This window comes from Amphibalanus amphitrite, unplaced genomic scaffold (genome assembly GCF_019059575.1).
Source record: "Amphibalanus amphitrite isolate SeventyFive unplaced genomic scaffold, NRLGWU_Aamphi_draft 002638F_arrow, whole genome shotgun sequence".
NCBI lineage: Eukaryota > Metazoa > Arthropoda > Thecostraca > Balanomorpha > Balanidae > Amphibalanus > Amphibalanus amphitrite.
This window is the reverse complement of record NW_024884045.1, coordinates 1-6,824: the sequence shown is the minus strand read 5'-3', so window position 1 is coordinate 6,824 and position 6,824 is coordinate 1. Positions and strand designations below refer to the sequence as shown.

Here is a 6,824-nt window from a genome sequence, read left to right as displayed (position 1 = left end):
GTGTGCAAGTTGAACGGAAGGAGAATAGTGTGCTTAGTGACACTGACTAGTGTACTTTGGTTTCCAAAATGCCACCAAGTACACAAAGAAGTGATTTTTTTTTTCACATGGACGAGCTGTTCACGGCGCACGGCACGGTACGCCACGAGCTGTTTTGACGTAACGCACTTCCGTTTTGACAATCTCATCTGTAATACGTCTCGCTCGGCCTGCCCACGTGATCCCCCCCCCCTCGGCTGACGCAATTAACCTGACTGCTGTCGACAGCTACTGACAGCCATCAATACCTGTTGACGAATACGGGACTCGTGATTGACTTGTTGTGACGACGCCCTCCGAGCGTTACGGCCCTCACAGCCACACCGAGCGACGCCAGCGTCACTTCGACCTCCGCCGTCATTCTCACCTCATAGCCTCATTACTGGTGTTGCCTGTTCACACCAAATCATTCTTTCACCCACCGTCATGTCTAACGTCGGCCGTTTCATCCCCGCCCTTCTTATCATTCTCCCTCTTGTGCCTTCATTCGTGTCCACCTCTCCATTGGAGCTGACTCCTACCATCCAAGACACCAGCGGTGGAAGGGGTGGAAGTGCCGTCGAAGCCGCTCCTGCCGAAGAACCTGTGCAAGAACCTGTTGAAACTCGTGCATTAGAGCCTGCGGGCTCCTCCACTGACTCTTCCACCACCGACTTATCCAGTCTCTCTGGTTCTAAAGCAGAAGCCGTCGATCCCTGCTCTCTACCCAAGGAGGTGGGGTGGGGCCGTGCTGCTTCGCGTCGCTACTTCTTCAACAAGTCCAGTGGCCGATGTGAGGAGTTTGTCTTTGGGGGCATGTGTGGTAACGCCAACAACTTCGAGACGCGCAAGGATTGTGAGCGACTCTGCCGACTCAAAGCGCGCTAGGATGAATAGGTAGAGAGGAAGAGGCTGTCGATTCGTTCCTCGCTATGAACTTATGAAGTAATGAAGAGAAGGAGCTGTTTGCTTGTTTCACGTATAAAGGACAGAAAGGAAAACGTAAACCAGTCGGAAGTGCGTTCGAAGGAAGAAACAAGGAGCATGTATCATTCAGGATACCGTCGGAATAATGCGAAGACGCCTGCGGCAAAATGTTGTGACGATAGTGAGGCAAAGCGTACGAGCGAGTGATGGAAAAAAAGCAAAGGGGGAGATCAGAGAAGGCCGGTACGTCGTATGAACCATAGCGAGAGAAAGATGAGGTTATTGTCGGTGACTATAGGAGAAAAACGATCGCAAGGTGGCGACTGATTGATAAAGAAACTGTGTCTGTGACGGTGACGACAAAAAGGCTTATTTCGCGATAGACTGAACGATATGAAAGGATGGAGTGCTGCTACTTGTTACCGTTCCTGAAAATGGAGCTGCAAACTGCGCTATCGGGACGGTGAGACAATGTGAGTGCGCATATCGCGACTATGTGAAGCAGGCACAATGTTACCATCTACGACATGAAAAGATAGTTTATTTTGAGCTAATGTTCCCGGTGTAACAAAATGCGGCGTGCGATTGGCATAAAATCAGACGTGCCATTCACAAAAAAAGACTAAATGAATACTTATCCCGATGAGACAATTGAATAGGAATTAGTAGCTACTTAGCTTGGACGTCAAGCCCCTTGAGACCCCACTTTTTTGCGATAATTTTTAAATGCGTGAACTCTGATTGACGATATTCTGGCAATGTGTGTTTCAGAACCTGCCGAAACTTTTATTACTGAGGTATTTTGACGCCAAACGATTATGAAAGGTACTTCTCATTCACTCGTAATGCTAACGTCAATTCAGGCCCGGGCAGAGGCTTGCGTTCGGCCACACTCGAGCCCCGCCACCAGCGCCATCTGCTCTTAATGTCATCTACTAGCGCCCGCTACCGCTACCAGCTACCGCCCACCATCAAGCCTGGATGGAGCGCGAGACGCGAGTGACCGGACGCCGGGCAAGGAGCGCCGGAGGGGTAGGGCGGAGACTAGCGCTGACGTCATTACGTGGCTCCGCCTCATGAGCGCGTAGCCTCTACCCAAACAGCAGATTCGTTCCGTGAAATTTAACATTACGAGTGAATGAGAAGTACCTTTCATAATCGTTTGGCGTCAAAATACCTTAGTAATAAAAGTTTCGGCAGGTTCTGAAACACACATTGCCAGAATATCGTCAACGAGAGCTAACGCATTTAAAAATTATCGCAAAAAAGTGGGGTCTCAAGGGGTTTGACGTCCATAGTAGCTTGCTATCGGCATTAATTTGAGATCTTAGGATCTATGTGGTAAATAAGCAGGATCGGGTTGGCACGATGGCAGTAAGGGGTCCTCAAGGTGTTGGGCATTATACTAGTAGGTATGCATTCATTCTGCTGTCTAATAAACGATCTAACGGGCCACCGTGTTTCGTGACGAGTTTGACGCATGTGGTAGGCATATCAGCACTGGTATAATTACAAGTATGCACATAATCACCGTTATAATGTTGAGCTAGAATGCTGAACACAAATTGTCCGGAGCTATTCAGTACCTATTGCTTTGTGTAACATCCCTGCCTTACGCTCATTGGTCGTTCGCTGGCTCGCGAAAAGCATCTGCAGGCGTGATAAACCCGAAAGACAGCAGAACTTCATACCTACGCTATATTTTCGTACCAAAGATAGATTCGAGCCACAAGCGACAGTCATAAGATAAGCCGCTGCCGCCTAGCATACACCAAAAGACTGCTTCAGCGTTGCGAACGATAGTATAACACACCGTATCAGATCAAATTGGACGGATTTGATAGCTGCAAGTGCAGCTTTAACAGCACTCATAAACGTGACAATGTTGCGATAGCCTCTCACAAAAACGCATCTATGTATAACACTTCGTCAGGTGGCGCGGGGGGAGGGGGTCTGAAGAAACACCAGTCTTCGGTCTACCTCCTAGTTATGACGAAAAGTACCACTGGGGGCAAGATGACCTAACGTTGCCTATACTTGACATGCGTTCGGAAACGTATTTAACGGCATCCGGATCCAGGTCCCGGATTCGTATCCATATCTGAATCCAAACAACATGACTATGGACAATCCACCAAATACGAACTGTTTGGTCTGACATCACTTCGCTGTAATGCCTATGAAATACAACATACGTAAACTATCAGAAAGAAGTAATGACAAAAGGACACCTTATCCCTATTGGTGTAAATAGTACTACGCGAAAAAGAAATATGATTGTTGAGATAATACAAAAACAGGAAATACGAGTAGAAAAACGTCAATAAAAAACGACACCAATTCAAGTTCACTTCTGTGTTCAGGATGACTAAAAGTGAACCATTTCCGCCGTTGTATGCATCGTTTACCCAACAGGTGACTCTGAATGACGTCATAGTTCATACTTCATTGTGACGTCACGGTACGGACGTTTGAGTTTCAGTTCTGTGGGCACGTCCTATTCACTAGTGTGAGATATTCATAGCCCTGACACCGATTATCTTATGACGTCATAATTCGGCACTAACCACACCACAATTCAATGCAACCAATTCCCCATCACCACGGCCATCGGTGACGTCATCCACATACTGACGCCACCGATCGAGTCCCTCAATGACGTCATCATAGCTCAGTGTGACGGCTGAGTATCTTATCCTCCAGCATCACCTGTAGCTTTTCCACGTGCCTCTCCTGATCCTTGATCTTCCGATCGAATACCTTACGTCCCTCTGGCGGCAAAAATAGAAACAAACACGTCAAACGACGAATTGCTCGACTGTTTGGAACAGCTTCAAAAAATGTGCAGATCGTTTGTTAAAAAAGCGTGAATAGAGGAACATTTCAACCGGTTAAGGTTGCTTTTAAAGATACGTAGCTTACTGTGGGAACAAGGTCACATGGGACTTTTTCCACCAATGGCGTTACAAGAGGCACACTCTGCGTCAGTTTCACTGAGGCAGAACAAAAGCACGAACCACCTTCAAAATAACAGGTTGCTACCTCTAGAGCTCACGTGGATCCCGTGTCCCTAACATTAGATCATTCACTAAGATTTATGCAGGGAAGATATCTTATCTCGAAATGACTGTTAGCACCATAAAGCGTCGATTCCACCATTAGTGGCCATTGTAAATAACACACGCTATCATAATCTCATAAGACGTGGTGAAAACACTGCCCAAGATTCGAACGTAAGTAACTCAAATAACCAGTATAACGCCTTTTGGGGCGACTAACGGAGCGAGCGAGAGGGTGGGCCTTGCACGTGCGAAATTGCGAGGGGGGTACCTCCAACTGACTTGTGCACGGCACCCTACTAATCGGTCTCTAGCGATGTGCCAAATTTGGGCACAATCGGCCCAGCCGTTCTCGAGATCTGGAAGCGGCACCCTGCACGTGCGCACGTGCAAAATGGGTCCCAACTGACTTGCGCACGGCACCCTACTAACCGGTCCCTAACTGTGTACCAAATTTGAGCGCAATCGGTGGAGCCGTTCTCGAGATCTGGAAACGACCCCTGCACGTGCGCACGTGCAGCAGCGCCCCAACTCTGGCACATGGATATGCAGTGCCTAGTGGGTGCCTACCTACATGCCAACTTTCAGCGCAATCGGCCAAGTAGTTACCGAGATATTGCAACATTTAGAAAACGGACTCCTCTTCGTTTTGCACGTGGCACGTGCATAAGGGGTCACCCACATGCATCGGGAATAGTCCAATACTTGGTAGAAGGAATGAAGCTACCCTACAAAAATTGCCGCGTGTAAATCGGTCAAGTGGTTGCTGAGATATAAGCCTCGCAAAAGCGTGACCACGGCCGGCCGGCCGGCCGCTCATACTCAGAAATTTCCGTTAATCTAAGGAAAGACTACGCTCGCTTCGCTCGCTCCGTAATAAACCCGTCATCAAATGTCAAACACAAGGTAAGTACTGACTGGACACTAGCTAAACCTGCTTGGACAACGGGACTTAAGTAAGAAATGGAGGTAATGATAGGTATAATAAACATCATCAAGAACAAAGGTCCGAGTCTCAAAACAAAACATTACATTAACGAGAAATAATAAAGAAATGACTTCACTCCCAGACTGAATTAGACCCTGATCTCTATGTACGTACCATCAATTGACATTGTCCACTGAACTGAACAGATCAACTTATGATGGTACAATTACGCACACTTTGTGATAACCGATACATCAATATAGTCCGATTTTCAAGCCAGTCTGATCGCTTACAGTGCAAAAATAAGTACCGCACGAGTCGAGCCATTGCAATGAATAGAGAGTCAAAATAAAAAATCAAGATTAAAATGAAATTTTCCGCTGGCTGGTGTTACATGTATGGAGGTATCATGTGGGCTTTACATTAGAACGCTTTCAGCAACTAGACATGCTTAAAAATTGGACCATAATCCGGCCCGGAGCGGCCCCCACCAGTCGGCACCAGTTCCATCGGGTACATACCAGTTTTATCCGGTAAATCGTCGTCGTCGGTGTGCCGATGACTTCCATCTTTGGACAGCATGTCCATCTGAACGTGCCTCAGTTTCTGCAGTCGCTGCTCGTAATGTTTCAGCTCCGTCTGAGGGGGAGGGTGCATCAATGTCAGCGACTAACGTTATCGATAATTTCGGTAACACGATCTGGACATGATAGCTTTTAAAAGAGAACTTCGCCAGCATTTGCTGCAGCAACAAAGGAGCGATCGTTAGCGGGCCTACTCTCTGTGACGGCACTTATGTAATAGTGTGGGTGTGAGATTGGTGGGGGAACGAGGGCGTATGCATGTATGAATGTTATGTACCTATGTGTGTCACCCTGACAACCACCATTCTATTATTCGACGCTGGCACTAGAATAGCCACACAAGTGTGAAGTGAGCTAATGATGTGAATAAATAAATAAATTAATAACACGATCAATGATCATACAAGAGAGTGAGACGCGAGATCACCATACATAAGCAACTAAATGCTATCAGGAACGGATTTCCCTATTCGCTCAGCAATGATTATGATTCGTATGTAATACGAATCTACATAGTCTGCTCACGTATCCCTGGCTCCTCGGTCACTAATCATAGAAAGACAGACATACCGTAAGATAAGACAGCGAAGCAGAGTACAGACTACAGAATCAGACACAGACAACAAGCAGACGGAAATTGACCTACAATTAACACAATGATTACGGAGCGAGCGAAGCGAGCGTAGCCTTTCCTTAGATTAACGGAAATTTCTAAGTATGAGCGGCCGGCCGTGCGGACGCTTTTGCGAGGCTTATATCTCAGCAACCACTTGACCGATTTACACGCGGTAATTTTTGTAGGGTAGCTTCATTCCTTCTACCAAGTATTGGACTATTCCCGGTGCATGTGGGTGACCCCTTATGCACGTGCCACGTGCAAAACGAAGAGGTGTCAGTTTTGTAATTGTTGCAATATCCGGTAACTACTTGGCCGATTGCGCTGAAAGTTGGCATGTAGGTAGGCACCCACTAGGCACTTCATATCCAGGTGCCAGAGTTGGGGTGCTGCTGCACGTGCGCACGTGCAGGGGTCGTTTCCAGATCTCGAGAACGGCTCGACCGATTGCGCTCAAATTTGGTACACAGTTAGGGACCGGTTAGTAGGGCGCCGTGCAAAAATCAATCGGGACCCATTTTGCACGTGCACGTGCAGGGTGCCGCTCCCAGATCTCGAGAACGGTGGGCCGATTGTGCCAAATTGGCACATCGCTAGAGACCGGTCAGTAGGGTGCCGTGCAAAGTCAGTTAGAGGATCCCCTCGAAATTTCGCAGTGGAAGGCTCACTCTCTCGCTCGCTCCGTTAGTCGC

General features: G+C 47.6%; 1 long non-coding RNA gene across 1 annotated transcript; it reads right to left on the bottom strand.

The window, feature by feature from the left end:
- Positions 1-2,633: 2,633 nt before the first annotated feature.
- Positions 2,634-5,906, bottom strand: LOC122377223. The gene is made up of 2 exons (XR_006255818.1): positions 5,454-5,906; positions 2,634-3,716 (listed from the first exon to the last, which is right to left on the bottom strand). It is a non-coding gene; the product is annotated as an uncharacterized LOC122377223 (long non-coding RNA).
- Between the last annotated feature and the right edge of the window lie 918 nt (positions 5,907-6,824).